Source organism: Furipterus horrens, unplaced genomic scaffold (assembly GCF_987537825.1).
Source record: "Furipterus horrens unplaced genomic scaffold, mFurHor1.1.pri manual_scaffold_1, whole genome shotgun sequence".
NCBI classification, from domain to species: domain Eukaryota; kingdom Metazoa; phylum Chordata; class Mammalia; order Chiroptera; family Furipteridae; genus Furipterus; species Furipterus horrens.
In genome coordinates, this window is record NW_028327171.1 from 142,301,810 (window position 1) to 142,321,035 (window position 19,226).

At 36.0% G+C, this 19,226-nt stretch overlaps 1 pseudogene; it reads left to right on the plus strand.

Moving 5' to 3' along the window:
- Positions 1-1,183: 1,183 nt before the first annotated feature.
- On the plus strand, positions 1,184-5,571 carry LOC150021992 (nucleoplasmin-3 pseudogene; annotated as a pseudogene).
- The last annotated feature ends 13,655 nt before the right edge of the window (positions 5,572-19,226 follow it).

Here is a 19,226-nt window from a genome sequence, read left to right on the forward strand (position 1 = left end):
AACTTTATCATCTCTTCCTGCAGCTTATTTTTATCCTTGTCGTGTGTTCTTCCTTTTGTCATATATTACTTTAGAAGAGAGCTTGACAAACTAAAGACCATGAGGCAAATTTTTATGTTTATTGTATAGATAAAGTTTTATTGAAACACAACCACACTGGTTTGTTTAAATCTTTTCTATGGCTGCTTTCCCATCACATAAATGAATCATTGTTACAGAAGCCATTTGGCCAGCAAAGTCTAAAACACTTGCTACCTGTCCCTTTGCAGAAAAAGTGTGTAGGTGCCTTCATCATACAAATTTGCCCTGTGTAGTGACAAGTTTTATGTGAAACAAGTTGGAGGAAAATTCAATTTCTCCCCCAAACATGATCCTGTTCTTTGGTAATAATTGTATTTTCTGTATCCTCTTTCTAAAGATGTAAGTATTGGACTATCATTTCTACTTACATTTTTCATGTAATGTTTTCAATATAAGGAAATATTAAGTTGCTGAAAATGTATGTATGTACATTTTGCTATTGCATATTTCATGACATTGTAAATTTTCTTAAAAATTCTTCCTAACTCCTTCACCCCTTCCTGCCATGAGATGGTTAAAGTGTATTGTTGCTTCTAAAGAGAGAGAAGGTATTTATTCATTTCCTGACTGTTTAAAAATTCATTGATTTTAAAGAGAGGAAAGGGGAGGGAGAGAGAGAGAGAGAGAGAGAGAGAGAGAGACATTTGTTTTTCCACTTATATGTGCATTAATTGGTTGATTCTTTTACGTGCCCTGACCAGGAATTAAAGCTATAACCTTGGTCTGTTGGGACAATACTTTAACCAACTGAGCTACCCGGCCAGGGCTATTTTCTGATGTTTTGAAATTTTTTATAGTCATGTGTACAAAGATATATTTTTAAAACATACTTTTAAATTAATATTTCCCAAAGTTTATTCCAGATCTTGGTCATTACACTGTATTGAGTATATTTTTTCTACATTTAGCAAGATACTATATCACATACAAGTCAGTTTATAACAGTAATTTTCATATAATACATATTTAAATTTTTCCACATTTATAATCAATGAATCACAGGCAACCAAATTGTAACTCAGTTTAACTAAATCAAAGATTCTGAGGCATAACATTTCCCAAACTTCTTTAGAACTTAATAGAGGTAACCAGTCCCTGCAGCATGGCTTCCAGCACCACCTCCACCACCACCACTTTAGCGTTTCTGTGTCAGGAGAGCTGAGCCCTGGCTTTGGGGCATCTGGGGTGGGGGTTGGGGACCGCAGCTCCAGCCACAATATTTTCTTTGGCAGTAAGCTCTTAGGCCTCATCCACTCTTTCACCTTCAAGGTAGAAGAAGAGGATGACGTGGGAACATACACTGGCTTGGAGCTTGCTGACTTTCACCGTGCTCTGCCTCACTGAGGGGCCAAGGCGAGTGCAATGTAGTAGAATTTCTGGCTGGCACCATGTCTACCGGGAGATTGCAGTCCCTGTGGCCAACCTCAAGCTATCCTGCCAACCCATGCTGTTTGGCTGACTTCTGCCTCCGATCTCCGTAACCTTCCACCTGAGGTCAGATTGAGGCCCTAGGTGGATTACTGAGCTGCAGCACCAGATTGTTGCTGTAAGCAATCATGTTTCTTAGAAGTAAGGGAACAAAGAAGAGATGAGTGAGGAGGCAGAAGCTGAGATGTGTCCCAGCATGCCTGCCTGCCAAGCAGAGGCGGATTTAACGGTGGACGCACTGTGCACAAGCCCTGGGTCCCGACTTCTGAAGGGCCCTGCAAAACCATGTATTTTTTTTATTTTCTCTGCCTCTCTCTTTTTTTTAAGGGGCCCAATATTTTCTTCTGCACCCGGGGCCTCAACTGACCTTAATCTGCCTCTGTTGCCAAGAAGCAGGGGGGGATGCATTAGCCCTCCTTGGTCATTTAGTTGCCTGCCACACATACCATGCACCATGTTACTATACAAGTATCAAATATTTTAAATGTTTTATTTGTTGAAGAGGGGGGTGGATGGAGCCTAGTGCTAGGAGAGAGGCAGGTCCGATTCTCTACAGGGCCTTGGTGTCTGTCTAATCCCATACCATGCCTGAAGCTTCCCTTTTCTTCAGGACTGGGAGGAACTCTCTACTTGCCTGTGAGGTGGGAGGTCAGGACTATACATCTGAAGCTTAGAACTACACATTTTTACACTTTATTAAAAAAGTAACCACTGTTTATTGAATATTTACTATCAAGTATCTTAAGTATAAGAATTCAGCTACTCTCCCTACAACTCGCAGGAGGGCTGGAACTGAGGGGACAAAGGCTCAGAATTTAGTCAACTGGAGAGTCACAAGCAAGTGTGTTGAGTCTGTAGCTCAAGGCTCTTCCACACCAGCAGGTACTTCTAACTGAAGGAAGGTCTCCATGCTCTGCAGGCTTGAAATACCTGTTGGATACTGATTTCTCTAGCAACTGGGGAGAGACAGACCCACACTCTTTTAGAGTAGCACCAGTATCTTTGGCTATTTCATTAAAAATATAATACAAATTGGGTAAAGTGTTATTATTTTGCATTCCTTAGGTCCACCAGGGCATGCAACTTTGGGAGAAAAATGTCCACTGCAATTCATGAGAGGGAAGAAATTATGTTTCTATTTTCAGAATCTGAGCACAGATTCAAAGTGCTCACACTCTTATGGCTCAGGCTGGAAGTCGTCCATGGAGATGCTGTTGCTATAATATACAAAGAGACCCAGTAAATATGTCATGAAAGCTCGTTCTTAAAGGGCCTAGAAGAAATGGAGCATACATTCTTGACCTGCCTTCCTGACGTGAGGTTAATTTTGCTAAAACTTTTTTCTGAGTCGCTTCCCTGCTCACCAGCTTTCCAAAAGCAAGAAACCAAGTTAAGATGATGAGTGCTCTCAGGCAAGCTTCTCCTTGGCCACGTCTTTCACAACTTTTCTTTTTTCTAAAGGGCAAGAAGGAGGTTGCCTGAAAGTTGAGAATTTTGAAGTGTAATGGCAGAAGTCGTTACCTAAAAGCTAAAAGTTGTAGGTCAGGCATTTTCTTTGTTTGTTTAAAGAAATCTGTCTAAATGGGCTATTTCTTTATGCAAATACACAATGATATCATCTTCACAAACATCCAATGTGTCCTAGACTTTTTGAAGAAATTTGTCTTCTCTTTCAGATCTCCGAAGGTGGGTTCAGGGCCAAGGTTTAAACACACTAGAACTCTCCTGGTCGTGGATCTGGGCTGAGTTTTGTCACCTACAGAAAGACTGGGATCCAAGTGGGTTAGTGTCAGGTAAGGCCCTCTGACAACGGATCCAATCTGCAGGTTTGAGAGTGGCCATCAGAGGAAGCAGTGGTGACTCAGTGCTGGTCTTCTCTGCTGCCATCTTCAAACCTGGAGGAAAGTTGGGATAAATGGCAGATTAAATCTGCTCTTCTACAGAGAATCCAGAAGAGATCCTTCTCTGCATTTAGGGTATGTGGTGAAAGGCACACAGTATGTTCTCCTAGGTTGGAGTCAGGAGTCCTAGGGACAGCATCTGGACAGGAACAGGAGGACACTTAGGTTAAAGTACATGAGAGCCCTGATCCAGAGTGGAGATGAGACAGTATTTGAAGAAAATAACTGGGAGACATTTTTAAGTGGAAATCAGTTTCTTTTGGGACATACTGGGTCTCAAACTCACTCTAATTTGTGTAATTATCGAATGCATCTAAGTTTTTTAGGAATAGGATGGTACTTGAGAGTGGCCACCAGAGGAAGCAGTGGTGAGTCAGTGCTGGTCTTCTCTGCTGTCATCTTCAAACCTGGAGGAAAGTTGGGATGAGTGGCAGATTAATTCATAGAGTCAAAGCAAATGAACACTAACTATACATCCCCACATTTTCTGTCACTGAGCTTTTGCTCCCAAGTTTTTTCTTGCTCACCATCTGCTCTTCCTCACTTATCTGCACTTAATGCAAATGATGTGTCCTGTGAGGTCCAGCTAAACTGCCCATAAAATCTGAAAACTTTTCTTGATTTTCCCAATCTCAATTTCTTTTTCTCTTGAAAGTACTTTGTCTTTACCTCTGTTTATGTCTCTTTACACTACATTTAGAAGTGTGGCTACTTTTGCCGATATCTAAGTTGACTTCCTTTGTCTATAAGGATTAGAAAGTCACTTAGGTTATCTTAAAACTTTTGAGTTTCTCTTTGCTTATTAGTATTTCTATAGAAGCAAAGCTGAACACCAAAATCTTATGGGAAGCAGGGACAGTCCTAGAACAGAGTTTCCCAGATGGAAACAAAGTTAGAAATTAAAGGAACCTATACAGCTGTGGGTGTGGCAGTCATCTTCATTGACTGATCAAGGCTAACATATAAACCTTGCAGAAAAAAACCATGACAGGACTCCTTCATCTTTGTATGGATGCAAGCTAGTACTGCAAACACAGTGTGTGTGTTTTTGTGGGGGTAGGGGGCCTTAAGTGTATGTTGCACAAATGGATTGAAGTTTTCCTGGGTTGCAGAGTGAATGTGTTTCTTAGAGGAAGATACCATTCTGTTAGCAGACTCGATGAATGCTTACCCATATAGTAATTATTACACTTTTCCCCTTGGTTTCTCTACTCTCCAGAACTGAAATCCTCCATTGAAAACTTTATCTTTATGTATTATGACAATGTTTGTTTCCAGACTCTCATACTCTAATCTCCAACTTACTCTCTGTGTGTCTCTCAGAGCAAGAACCTTGGCACGTAGTAGGCTCTCAATAGAGTTGAATGATAGGCAGCTGGAAACCAGCTGTACTATTCTTCTGCATATACATTTTATGTAAGCTACCAGGCTTTGAGGATTTTTTTTCCTTTAGTTTGTATTTTTACTAAGAGAAGGAGGAGAGTCATTATTCTTTGATGCATGATGCTCATTTTTATACAGGTTAATTGCCTGTTCAGAAAAACCAGTACATAATTGTACTGAAAATATAACTCTATGACTCATGAGTGCTACTTTATTATCTGACAAAACTAATTCATGTAGAAGAAACTAGAAAATGCATATGTAAATATTAAATAAATATCTTACATTGAATCAACTTCTTGGAGAATATATAAAAACCCTTCATCTGGGGTCAGGATGAGGATGAAGGGAAAGCTGATTTGCTGAAAGAAAAAAAAATTAGGAGTATGTAGTATGTTGTGAAGTATAATCTTGAATTGGCATGAAGAGAAAGGTAGGATTTGCCTGCTTCTTTGAACATTAGTTCATATCCTTCATGTTCATTATACTGTAGATCATTAAGCTATTTTATGGGCAAGAGAGAAGTTCAAGTACAGCATGAGTTGCCAAAAGGATTATGAAGTTCATTTTGATTGATCAATAATTAACTGTACCTTGTGAAATTACAGGCTTGACTAACTGTGGAACGTATTGTAGTGAACAGCCCAAGCTGCCAGAAAGAACAGAGAAGACAGAAGAAAAAGCAATGGAAACAGAAACATCTGTCCCCTTTATGCTGCAAGAGCTGGTAACCAAGATCTTACTGTTTTCTTCTCTATCTAAAGAACAAACAGCATAAAGCAGGGATTGGATTGATATGGGACACTACAGAAGATGTTTACTTATAATTATTTCTAGCACTTTTTTGAAGCTCAGGGATAAAACATTTCCAATTATTCATCACGCTCTTGGAACTCATAGGCCTTTATAATAAGGATTTAGCAGAACAACAAATAGCATACAAAGATACAGATGAAAGGAAGAAATGTAAAGGGATTATTACCATAAAAAAGCAAATGGCTATTTGATGGAATTACAACAATATAAGGAATGAGAGAGAGATGAAAAATAATGCTAATTGATAAAGACATAGCTGTTTAACATTAATTTGAATGATATCATGTTTGTAAGATAAATAATACCTGTCATTTTCTTTACACACATGCACTCACACACTTTAATAAAGATAACTGTTCTGGACTTTGTATTGTCTCAGTGGCTACTAGAAAATCTGCCCATTTTCTTTAGATCATTGATAGTTCCACTTTTTAAAACATTGGTGGAAATTCCCTTTTCTAATACCTGACAGATTTAGTTTATCCCAAATCCATGTCTGTTTGCATTACTCATTTATGGTTTGTGCCTACCTACTTCTAAATAGGTTTTGAGTGTTGCTTAACATGGGCAAATGTTAAAATCTAAAACCAAGCATAGGACTGACTATCCCTGTTGCTGTTCTGTAATTACCCTCCATACTTTTCCTCCTTTGTTAGTAGAGAGAAAAGTTAAATTATCTGTAGAAATTAGCAATTTTAGCACAAATATGTTTTAAAGTCACCTTTGGTAGATTTTTAGATCCTAGGTCATCTCAGTGTAGAAGGGAAGGAAGGTGAAATCACTTTTTAATCAGATAGCTGAGTCATCTTTTCAACAATTTCAGACTGGGGAATAAATTTTCTTCCAAACATTATTGAATTAAGTTTTTAAAGTTACCTCTGATTAGATTATAAATTTATATTTATTTATTAATAAAATAAAATATTTGAAGAAAAATGTACCAAAGCAACCTAAATTAAATGGCAAGATGAGCTCTTTAAAACTCTTATTGTCTCAAACTATAAGAACACACCCATTGGCTGTGCCTTACAGGAGTGATGTTAAAGAGCACAGTGGTCCGTTCCATCTTCAACTATGCTTGTTCTTCAGAAGGCAGAAAGCCATTCAAAGGTACTATGCTCTAGGCATATTAGGTCTATGAGGTTTTGTTTTTATGTATGTTTTTTAAACTGTGCCATATGTAACTCAAATTATTAGTTTAAGACAGAAATAGTGTATTTGCTGGAGTAGTCAAGCACGTAAGACTCATGATGGCACATAATAATAAAATAAATCAGTTTTTCTACCCACTAATATTGTGCTTTAAAAAATAGGAAGTTAAACTTGCAGTTTAGGAAGGAAAAAAATTATAAATTAACATATACCTGCCACTGATATAATATTAATAAATATTAACTCTACAAATCTTCATAATCACAGTTCTAAATGCAAGAAATGCTTCGGTTCATTTATGGGGGGAAAAATAAAACGGGTGAACTATTACAAAATCCTGGAAAAACTTAGACTTTTAGAATACCAGACAGGTCAAGAAATATATTTCAATGAAATAATATTTCAACTCTTTTTGAACAGGGAATGGATTTATAGATTGGAGTGCGGGGAGTATGGTGGAGAATGAAAAGGTATCTAGTTATTTTCTATGTATATTTCTCCTGCAACTAGGAATAGAAAAAATATTTCAGTTTTATACTGATTTTCTTATGGCTTTGGGAAATTATTTATTTACATTACACTAAAATAATACTACAATAATGTTTTTGTTTACTATGATTTAAAGTAAAGTAAATGTTTTATGACCAGAATTTAAAGTTACATTTGTGACTGCAAATAATTCTTAGAAATGAGTACGTATTTCTTTGTTTTGCTCTTATACCAAACAAATCTGCAGCATGTTACTTTAAAAATGAAATAAAGCTTATGTTCATAGTGACAGTCAATAACACTACAGCATAATAATCAATTGCTATTTGTAGCAGCAGGACTAGCAGTGGGGGTAGATCAGTGCAAATTACTGTCACTGTGTGCTGCCATGTATGCAGCCAGCCCATAGAACTCAAGACAAATGATGCCCTATGCAATGGCATGAGATAGTATTTAGTCATACCTGCACAACAGCAAAGGAATTCAGACTGGCACCAAATGCAATAGGAAAGTGAATATAAACCTAGAACATTGATGGATAAGAAAAATAAATTAATCTAGCTAAGAATCCTGCTCCCAAGATTCAAAGTTAAATACTTATACTTTTTTCTATAGCTGGGATTTGGTAGATTATAAATGTCTAGGGATCTACCAAAAAGTTAGATGGCTGTTTGGTAAACATCAGAGAAGTCTGTGCTGTACTTTACTCTAGCATTGCAGAAAAATGACTCCAAAACCAGATATTCAGTGCAAATCACTAGTTATGGCCAATTCTAATGACAAATTTAAATGAAAATTTATTTCACATACAAATAAGAAACAACCAAGAAGGGGCGCAACCAGGTTTGTCAAAATCATGGATCACTGAACTATTTTTAAAACTCATTTCCATTGCTATGTTTAATTCAAAGAAAGAAAGGAAATTGCTGGTCTATCTTTGGAAAACCCTTAAATCTTGTAGCAAATCAATCAGGAACTACTGACTTTCTACCTCAGTCTGTTTGCTAAATCAGGCCACTGGCTTTCTCTTGTAAGAGAGGTAACACAGAGAGGAACTAGAGAGAGAAGAAATGGGTACATTCAAATCCACAAAAAAAAAAAACCTAGTTGAGCAAATGACAGCATTCTGATCCCTCTATTTCTAACACTCTCCAGTAGTTAATTAAGTTGGCAGGAGAAAAATTCTTTAAATAGTACCTTGAATGGAATCAGGACCAGCTTCATACTGTATCTTTGCTCCAGAAGATGCACTTTTTCCTCCCCAAAAGTGGGGGGGAGAGGGAATGTCTGTGTGTCTTATGGAGTGAATATATTGTGTCACAGACCGTGATGTGTATTACCTGACCTGTCAACGGTGGCAACAGCTGTTAGAAGAGGAAGCGGTGGGCCCACACGAAACCCCTGGGTACGCTTAAATGTCCCACTTTGCTGCTGAATCTCAGGGTGTCTGGTCAGTATGAAGATAGCAAAAAAAGTGATATCAGTGATGGGAGCAACTGAGCATCATAAATCCTGACAATAGTGATGACGAGTTCTTGGGGTCCCCAGAAAACTAGAAGAGTACTTGAACCTTAAGGTCTCTCATTTGTTAATGACAGTGATGATGGTTCTTAATACCACTGTTGACTGTTCACTTTACATGGTTGAAATATTATTCTGTTATATTTTATTAAATATTTTAGTACACCATTTGGTTCAGATTTTTTTTTTCTTGTTTTCCTCCTCTAAACTTAAGTGACCTTTATGGTCAGGTGTATCTTATAGAGTAAAAAATACAATAATTTACTGCACCTTAGTTAAACAAAACTGTGGTGCCTCTTGTCCAAAACTTATAAAGTTTTGAGACCATGCCAGCAGACCACTAAACCAAATGTGGAGCTCTCTAACTGAGGGACCTCTTATGACTATTACAATCTTACATCCATGAAGTCAGCCCTCAATGAGATAGTTTATCTTTCTATGTTTCAAACTTGCCACAAACATTAGTCTACTTTGGATTGTTACTTAATCAACCCTTGACAAATTTATCTCTAAAACAAGGGCTGCAGACAGAGTCTGCATGCTGAAGTTGACCCAGAGAGATATTTTGTTCACTAGGTAAGTGACTGATATGGGTCAAGATTGAATGACAGCTGATCCCTTTGGATGCGTCTTCCACTCTTAGCCCCTATTATATTTTACGCTTTTATAATGAGTCATTTCCACCCATTATATTACCTGCCTCACCCTGTTGACATTTGCCTTCAATAAAATTGTAATCAAAATCTTTAGCCAGCTTTCTCTGATCCTAACAGCAGTGCAAATAATAATAGTCAAAGCAGTGTGCTGATAAAGCTATGTGGATCTTAAGAAAATATTATTTCAAGCACAAATACATTAATAGTATTGATGAAATCCATATTCTGTAAACTATTCTTTTAAGAAAAAAAGCTTATTAACTCAGTACCCCCTTTAATGGAAATTTGTTAGAAAGAAATGCTAGTCCCCATTTCACCCTGTTTACTTCACTCATCTAGATGGAAAAACCTCAGAAATTCACTTACAAAGATGCTGAGCCACTTACAATTCTGAAATTATATTAAAAGCAACAAACAACTACCAAATGGAAGGAGACAGGGGTGGGGACAAACACAAGTATAATTAAAAGAAATTGAAATTACTCTATGAAGAAAAGTGTGATGAATGGAAAATAGAAACTCTCTTCATAAGAAAAATGACTTTATCAAATAGAGATGTGACAATCACTTGATTATTAAGCCTGCTGCTGATAAATTGTAGTTTTTCAAAAGAGACTAAATGACTTAGAAGATAATGCCCCCAAGAGTTAAGAAAACATATATTTTTTTGCCAAATATAACAACGCTTTGAGTTCAATATGAAGATTTCCTTATTGATAATCCATGTTATTTAATAGCTTAAAATATAACTCTGTCTTATAATTCCATCATGGGAAGAATCCAACTACAATTCCAATGTGCAATTTTATTGGTTTCAGCTTGCTCAATTACTTTCAGGATAGAAAGGCTATGCTGATTTAATTGTGATTGGACTTAAATTCTGGGCTAAACACACATGTAAGAAGATAAACAAATCTTAGAACATTTTTGTAAGTCATCACATTTGACTACTTCTTGTACTCCCTAACCAATGAAATGAAGAACTTAACATAAAAACGTTGATCTCTGCTGTATTTTACTAATAAGAGCTCTTTGCCTTGTTTGAAGCATTTGAAAAACAGAATGCGCATAGCAATACCCTTGAGTCAAACTCATGCCACAGTCAGCCACTCTTTCTGAGACGTCAGGTCTATATAACTTTGTATTATAGTTTTTTTCTTAGTTCTGACTCTATACCCAAAACTGTCATTTCCTTCAAATAAATGTTTGCCAGGTAAACCAGCATAGATTAAAACAGACCTTAGGGAGTTGTTTTTAAAATATTATTGGTGTATACCCTGACAGAGGTTATATAAGGCTACTGCTACCGTTATCATAATTTTCCTGAAGCCTTTTATAATGATGAAAACTATGTAAGGACTTTGGCTCAAACCTTAAACTAAGTGGATTAAGTATGTGTTGTTGTTGTTTTGTTTGTTTGTTTTTAACAGAATAAACTTAAAAGAGAGCACGGTGTGCTACAGAAAATGTTTCCCAAAGACAAATCTGTGTCATGAGGGGGTAATTCACTTGACCCTGAGAGACCATAAATCTAGCACTACTAACCCAATTTCTGAGTTGTTTTCTCTTCATGAAGTAGTCAAGGTATTATCTATTCTCCCTTGTTGACTGTCATTTTCCTACACTGGTCTCCTTTTATAATCAGTGAATTACATTTCATGTTTTCTGTAATTCCCATGCCTCCCTAGAGTAAGAAATGTGGCTTATGGAAATAAAATAAGACTTGGGCTTAACAATGGATTAGCACCAAACAGGAACATGCTTTGCACACATTCTATCTGAAACAATGTGGCCCAGGAATGAGGCTGGCTTTGCAACCCTATGGTTGACTCACCTGCACAAAGATGCATGTCTGCTAACTGCCAGGGCAAAGATTCGCATATCTGGTCAAAGGCCACAATTCTTTCCATTGTGCCCTGCTGTCTTCCTTCAGGCTGTACCAGTGGTAGACCTCTGTGCCTTAAAGTCTTATTAATAAATGACTCAGAAGACTTATTTGAGGATTTTGTTTAGCCTGTGTTGAAGGCAAAGTTTATATGACCGGGAATTTAAATTAAAATGGGCTCCATTTCCTTCATGACTCCAGAACTAAATTAAAATTCGAATCATTTTTTAGTTTTATATTCTCAAAAAATAAGCAAGTACCTTATAAACAAGTTGATAATAAGAATTTTTTTCAAGTGTCTTTCCTATGGTATCGAATAATTCAGTTTGCATGTAATTGCATAAAGTTGAAATTTAGTAGAATCGTCTAAATCATGAGATAAATACCAAGCTTTATTCTTTATTTTTCCCAATTTTGTTTTTGCCTTTTTTATTGTTGTTATTTTATAGTCATCCCAATTTTCCCCCTATTGCCTCCCCACCCACACACAGTCAGTCTCCACCCTGTTGTCCATTCCCATGGGTCATTTACCAACCTTTATTCTTTTTTAATTTAATTTATTTTTAGAGAGAGGGGAAAGGAGGGAGAAAGAAAGGAAGAGAAACATCAATGTATGAGAGAAACATCCATCAGTTGTCTCTTGCACTCCCCCAACTGGGGACCTGGCCCACAACCCAGGCATGTGCCCTGACTGGGAGCAAAATAGTGACCCTTTGGTTCTCAGGCCAGCACTCAATCCACCGAGCTACACCAGCCAGGACCCAACCTTTATTTTTTATATTATTAGTGTTAAGACTATTTTTTAGTTCTAATCTTAAAAACCAGTTATTTGGTCAATGAATGTGTGTGAAGGCATAGTATCCATAGAGCTATGAATGACAAATGTCCTCTCCTCAATTTGCTTATAATGATTAATAAAGTGCCTGTGTAATATTTCTCAGTTACCTAAAATTCTAATTATGTAGTTATAGTCCTAAAAAAATTCTGAGTACATGGTTGTACAGAGCATTAAATATAGCATGTGCAGAAAAAGACACATTATATTAAATAACAAGTACAGATATTATTCTCATGAATATCTTATATATATAGTTTCCTTGTGTGTGTGTGCACTTAAAAATAAAATGAAAACTCGGTGTTATTACAACTTTGTCAATTAACTAAATTTACTCACTTTACAATCTGTAGTTTCATCACAAACTTTCCAAGTATTATAAACACTAGTTATTTTTGATGCCCTTTCTATGTTTTGTGTAAACTCCCATGTGAAATAAATAGCAGCATATTCAACTTCATCATTCATTGGTAATTCAGTTACTTGTAAATAGAGAGAAAAAAAGGAACTCTAGCACAGCCCATTTATTTTATGTAGCATGAACATGATAAAGAACACACCGAGATTTATATTAAAATAGAAACTCACATTGAATATTTGCTTGCAGTGCTGACAGTATGCTCACAACTGTCGGTTCCAAAAACATTGTGAAGAATTTTAATGATCTGAATAGAAAGAAATGCAACTAAAGGTGGTGAAAAATCTCTGGTTCAAATTTGTAATACTCCCTCCCCACCCTCTTTTAACCATTTTCTTTTCTTACATTGGATTTTGTCACAAGGATAGATATAGTTATGGAGAAATATGAGGCTGATTGGGTCAAAGAACATAAAATAAAGTTAATGGATCTGAGAGTCAACAGTTAACTAAATTAAATATGCTTGATGTATATTTTTATTAAGTAAGAGAAAACTAAATAGAAACCAGTTGTTAATATCACACTATTTAAATGTGTAAATATTAAAAACTGTAAAAGAAAAATAGTTCCAGAAATTGTATAGTGCTCTTCTTTCTTACAAGATGGTGGTAAGAAGCTAAAAACAAAACAGAAACTAAAATGGAGAAACTTGAAGCAAAAAAAAAAAAAAAAAAAAAAAGACTGATGCCAGTGGCAAGGTTAAGAATTACCTCAGGCACAAATGCCCAAGAAAGGAAAACCAACTACAGCTGATATCTTGTATTAGAGAAACTGGCAGGTTTTCCAGATGCAAGGAAAGGCATGTGCAAGAGGAAGTATTCAGCAGTTAAATCCAGCATTGAAAAAGGGGATGGTTCTTGCTACTGTCTCAAGCCAGTAACTGGTGACAAGAATGGTGGTACCCAAGTGTTTAAATTTGGCATTGTGCCTAGTTATTATCCTACTGAAGAAAAAGCTGCTCAGTCACTGCAAAAAAATCCCTTTTGTCAGCATGAGAGAATACTGATAGTGTCAGTTCCAGGACCATTCTGTTCATCCCTATTGGTCACCATGGAGCCAAAATGTGGTTTTTTTGAAGCAGCTGCAGAAGCTTGCTACTTGCGATTGAACCTCTGGTCCCCAATTTAGTTTCTTTTTGTTGAATACAAAAGAAATTTATCATCGTCACCTCCAACAAAACTGATGTGAAACTTCCCAAAACATCTTATTCAATGGATGCTTCAAGAAGAAGCTTCATAAGTCCAGACTCCAAGAAGATGAAATCTTTGACACAGAGAAAGAGAAATTCCAGTTAGAAAGTAGTGCAAGATCCATCAGAAAGCTCTGGACTCTCAACTTATGCCAAAAATTAAAGCTACTCTTTAGCTCCATGGCTATCCGTGTTTCATGTTCTCTCTCACAAATGGAGATTGTCTTCACAAATTGATCCTTTAAATTCCAACAAAGAACTCTAATTAAAATAACTGAAACATTAAAATATAGTATTGCTTTAAAAGCCTTTCATACCAGTCTAAGTTTCTAGTTCAATTTTTTTTTAATCTCGAGATTTTCGTACATAGAACAAGTTTGCATTTGTCCCAAAATAACCTTTTTAAACATACACAAGTTTTAAAAATCTTTTCTGTTAAAATTAGATAATACTTTTTGTCATTGACAAGTTGGATTCCATATGCAAATTCTAACAGATAATGAATTGCTTTTGCTTGTAAAATAAGTATTCAATACAAATAATCACGTGGTATTATTTTCCCACAAATAAAAATGAGGGTTCTTTTTTTCTTTCTTTTAAATACAATGCTACCTAACGTCAAAATGGTATTGACATATGGAGTTTTCAATAAACCTGGATTTTATTTACTTATTATATACCGGGTGATATTAATGTGAAGATTAACTATTTTAGGACATTGATTTAATCTACAGAAATAAAATTAAACACTAATAGATAAATGTATATACTTCATATATAAGAGATTTGTATTATGTTATTTAATAAATAGTAACATATATTAAACTTTTCTTGGTTTGGAGAAAAATCTGGATTCTAGAGAACATAAATATAATGTTTGAGAAACAGTAATGCCCTGCTAACAAAAAACTCGGAGGGAAAAAAAAGTGTCTGATATTTAGGAATTATTGGAATTAGCACACGGTTAGTTCATGAGTATTTCAGTGTAAAACATTAACAACCATGTATAAAACTTACAGAAAAATTGACAACCAACTGTCCTACCACTAGAAAAGTTACTCATTTCTTGAAGACATCTCACTGAGATATTTTGAAACACTTAAGAGTCATCAATGTGTAGCATTAGTTATATGGGAAAATAGCCTTTGATAATAACCTTCTCTCTTAAAATGGTGGCAATTTCCAAACATCTAATATAATTTGGCAAAAAGTGCCTTGTATACTTCAATCAAGAGCTGATTTAATCTTATTACAAAAATTATAATGGTTTTATTGAGCTCCTATCTAGTTTATATTGGTCTAGTCATGTTAATGGGAAATTACTTCTTTATCTTCATCATCATCTTTTTTTGTTGTTGTTGTTCCTTTAACTTAAGATGATTTGGAAAAGAAAATTAAAGTTATCAAGATAATGTTTTAGTTGATTCTAACAACAGCAACAAAAAATCTTTGAACTTAAAGTAGGTTAGTTTGGGAATTTCAATGAGTTGTCCATAAGTGATTAGATGTTTTGTGCCAGTTATAATGGGCAGAAAGCATCTAATCACTTCTCCCAAAGATAGGGAAATAGTATATTTTTCACATCATCTTTGACATCATCATCAAAATGTCCTTGTGCACACAATAGTATAATTCACATAACTCCAGTCTCAGACACGGTTTTACACATTTATCTGAGAGGTTGACAAACCAAAATAATAATAATAATAATAATAATAAATAAATAAATAATAACTTTGATGAACATTTAAACTCTAAATGAAAAAAATGCACAATTTAAAAGTTACATATGATGCATACATAGTTGAATTTTTTTTTAGATACAGTGAAAAGTGAACTGTAGAAGCTGAATGCCAAGTGAGGATGAATTTTGAGATTTTTTTAAGAACTTATTTCTTAGCTTTCCCTTTGTGCAATAAGAAGGACTTGAAGAATTATGGATTAATAGAAAAAAATCTGGTAGGTTTAGATTCTTTTGCACACAAGTTTTCAGTCCCCATGGTTGGCTTACTAAGCTCCAGCTTCAGTCACAAAATTGGCCTGATCTCTGGAGCAAATCTGGCTGAAAAAATAGTGTCTCAGCATCATATGCATCTTATTTTTGTTCAAATATGTAGCTCTTATAATGAGGCTTAAGACATCTTTGATATTAAGTTTTTGTCTTATATTTCACTTCTTAGGAATTCAGTGTTTGTTGTACAAAAGTACCCAGTACCCTATTTCCTCTGTAAAAAGATCTTTCTCTTTTTGTTGCAGTTCTCTTAGTGTTTAGAGACATTTTTTTAATCCTCACCCAAGGACATATCCATTGATTCCAGAGAGGAAGAGGAAGGGAGAGAGAGAAAGAGAGATAAATATAGGTGCTAGAGAAACATTGATCAATTGCCTCCCAAATGCACCCTTACATGGGATGGAATCCACAATATAAGTATATTCCCTGACCGACAATCAAACCTGCAACCCTCTGGTCCACAGGACAACGCTCCCGCCAACCAAGCCACCCCAGCGAGGGTAGAGACATGTTTTTGAATCTTCATCTTTTTGACTGGATTCCTTCTACTCATTCTTAGATATACTGATCCTGACAAGGTCCCTGATTAGAATTTTGTCTAGTTCATGAAAAATTCACTGGCTTTTATCATTGAATCACTCAGATGAAATTAACCAGCTAAAATTAATTTATTGAATAATCAATAGGGTCCAGGAGCTGGGCAAACTGTAGGAATACAGTAATTAATAAACAATATTTTATCTATATCCCTGGGGATTACAAGCTAATGGGGAAAGGCTAGCATTAAACATATGATCAGAATGGTAATGGATGCTCCAAAGAACTATAACAAAGGACTATGGAAGTATATGTCCAGATATCTAGCCTCGCCTGGATGATCTAGAAATGGTTTCTAGTGAAAAGATGTCTAAGCAGAGACCAGAAATAAGAATTGGCCAAGTGAACATGAACAGAAGAACATATAAGCAGAAGGAAACACATACCTATATGAAGACAGTAGCATATGAGAATGGTTGATTAGAGAAAATAAAAAATTATGATGCCTCGACTAAATGGAGTCACACCTGTCTGATTTTTTTCTTATTGCCCAGACCTCCCATAATTGCCTGCTTTGACTTATTTTCAGGTATATTCACCTCACTGTTTTCTATCACATTGATGTCTGAGGGCATGATTTGAATATAAGGCTATGTTGAGGATAATCAGCAGAAAAACAGGAGTTAAAAACAGAGTGCAGGGAGAGTCTATATCAGTTGTTCAGAGTCAGGATTAGGTGCTCTCTGGGATATGGTCTACTGAAGATTTAGCAGTAGACCTTCATTGTGAGGAATAGAGTTGGGAATGATGAAAGTTTAAGAGAACCTACAATTAGTCAGGTTAAACCATGCCTAGCTGAAACAATTAGAGAAATGAATAGACCAAAACAATTGTTTTCAGTTAGATTTTTATTTTGAATAGAATGTTTAAGTTTAACATTCATGCTGATTTTCTTAAAATGTTACAATTTGACTCAATATTCAGTATTCTTCCTTGTTCAGAATCAGCCACAAATAAGCACATGCTGTCACACTATGCTTATGTACCTAAGTTCTCCAAGTCACCAAGAAGTAGGAATGAGAGGCAAATGTGGATTTGCTGTTTCAAGTCCACTTGAGGATTACCCAAAGTGGAACGGAGGATGCTGCCTGGGGCCAACGGGAGCTACAGAGCAATGGTGTGATTTCAATTATTAACATGGAGAGAAAGAATGGATGTTGGTTAGAAAAGGAGACAACTTGAAGGGGTAGTAAGGACAGGTGTTAGCCTCTGAAATGACCCTTTTGTAATTAACTCTCTTTGGGTAGACCAAGTGACTCACTTCTAACAAAAAGGATATTGTAAAAATGTTGGGATTTTTTAATAAGACTAAAGATGCAATTAACAAGCAATTACACCACCTAGCATTTACCATAGAGAAATGGGAATTTATGATCATACTAAAACCTGTACAAAAATGTTCATAACAGCTTTATTCATAATAGTAAAAGAGGTGGTTAGCCCAGATGTCCTACAACAGGTGAATGATTAGACAATGTCACATACATACCATGGAATACAAGGAACAAACAGGAACAAAACATGGATACACTGAACTGGAACTAATCTCCAGAGAATTAAACTGAGTGAAAAATATTAGTCCCAAAATGCTACAAACTATATGGTTCCATTTATATAATAATTTTAAAATGAGAAAATTACAGAAATGGAGGACAGATTAGCGGGTGTCAAGGATTAGGGGCAGAATAGGAGTGGGAGAAAGAAGTGGGCATGATAATAAAAGGGCGACATGAGAGATAACTGTATTGATGAAACTATTTAGTATCTTGACTATTGTGGTAGATACAGAAATGTACACATGTGATAAAGTTGTAAGGAATTAAATTCACACTCAAGTTCAAGTGAAACTGGAGAAATCTAAATAAGATTGATGGATTATGTCAATGTTAATATCTTAGATGTTGTATTTTACTATAATTATGTATGGCATTACCATTGGGGTAAATTGGGCAAAAGGCACATGGGCTCACTCTATAATTCCTTACAAAGGTATGTGACTCTATAATTATCTCAATAACATCTGAATGGAAAAAAAAATACTGATGGGATGTCACTTACAAGATTAGCTAACAAAAATACCTTTTTTTTTTCTCTCTCTCTGTTTCTTGTCTCTGTCTCTGCCTCTCTTCTCCTTGTTCTAGGGAATGCCAGCTGCTTTAATATGAGTAGCCCTGTATAAAGGCCCAGACATCAAAAATAAATAGGTCCAGCCAAGAGGCAGCAAAAGTCTGAGTCCTATGAACACTTATGTGTGTCACCTTAAAAATGGGTCTTCAAAGCCTGCTAACAGCCATCTCAGTGACCTTGACAGCAGATTTTCCCCCAATCAAGTCCTGAGATGATTACAGCCCATGCCTGTGCTTGAACACAGCCTTGTGAGAAACCTGAAACATAGGCACCCAGATAAGAAAAGCTTGGATTTGTGACCATAAAAACTGTGAGCTACTAAACATTTGCTGCTTTAAGCTGCTGAGTTTGGGGGTAATTTGTTAGATAGCAGTTGATAACTAAGGGAACAATTACACATTGACAAAGAAAGACCCTAAACATTGTTTTCATTTAGTTCCTAGTGTCTCACAAGATGACAGTGCCCTCATTCTCCTGGCTACCTTAAACTCCCACTACTGCCACTGAAATGAAGAAACAAGCAAGCTACAGCCCCGTGGAATACCTATCTCTCCACCCTGTTGTTAGCTGGCAAGGCTGACAGGTATAGATGCCCTACCCTCATGCACTTTGTTGGCTGGACCAATGAGATGTGGTCCCTGGAGACTGGAAGTAAGAAGGAAAATAAAGTTAGGCTTATATTTTCTACCTACCTCCCTCTGGGGTCATCGAACTATATGACTATATCAATTGACAGA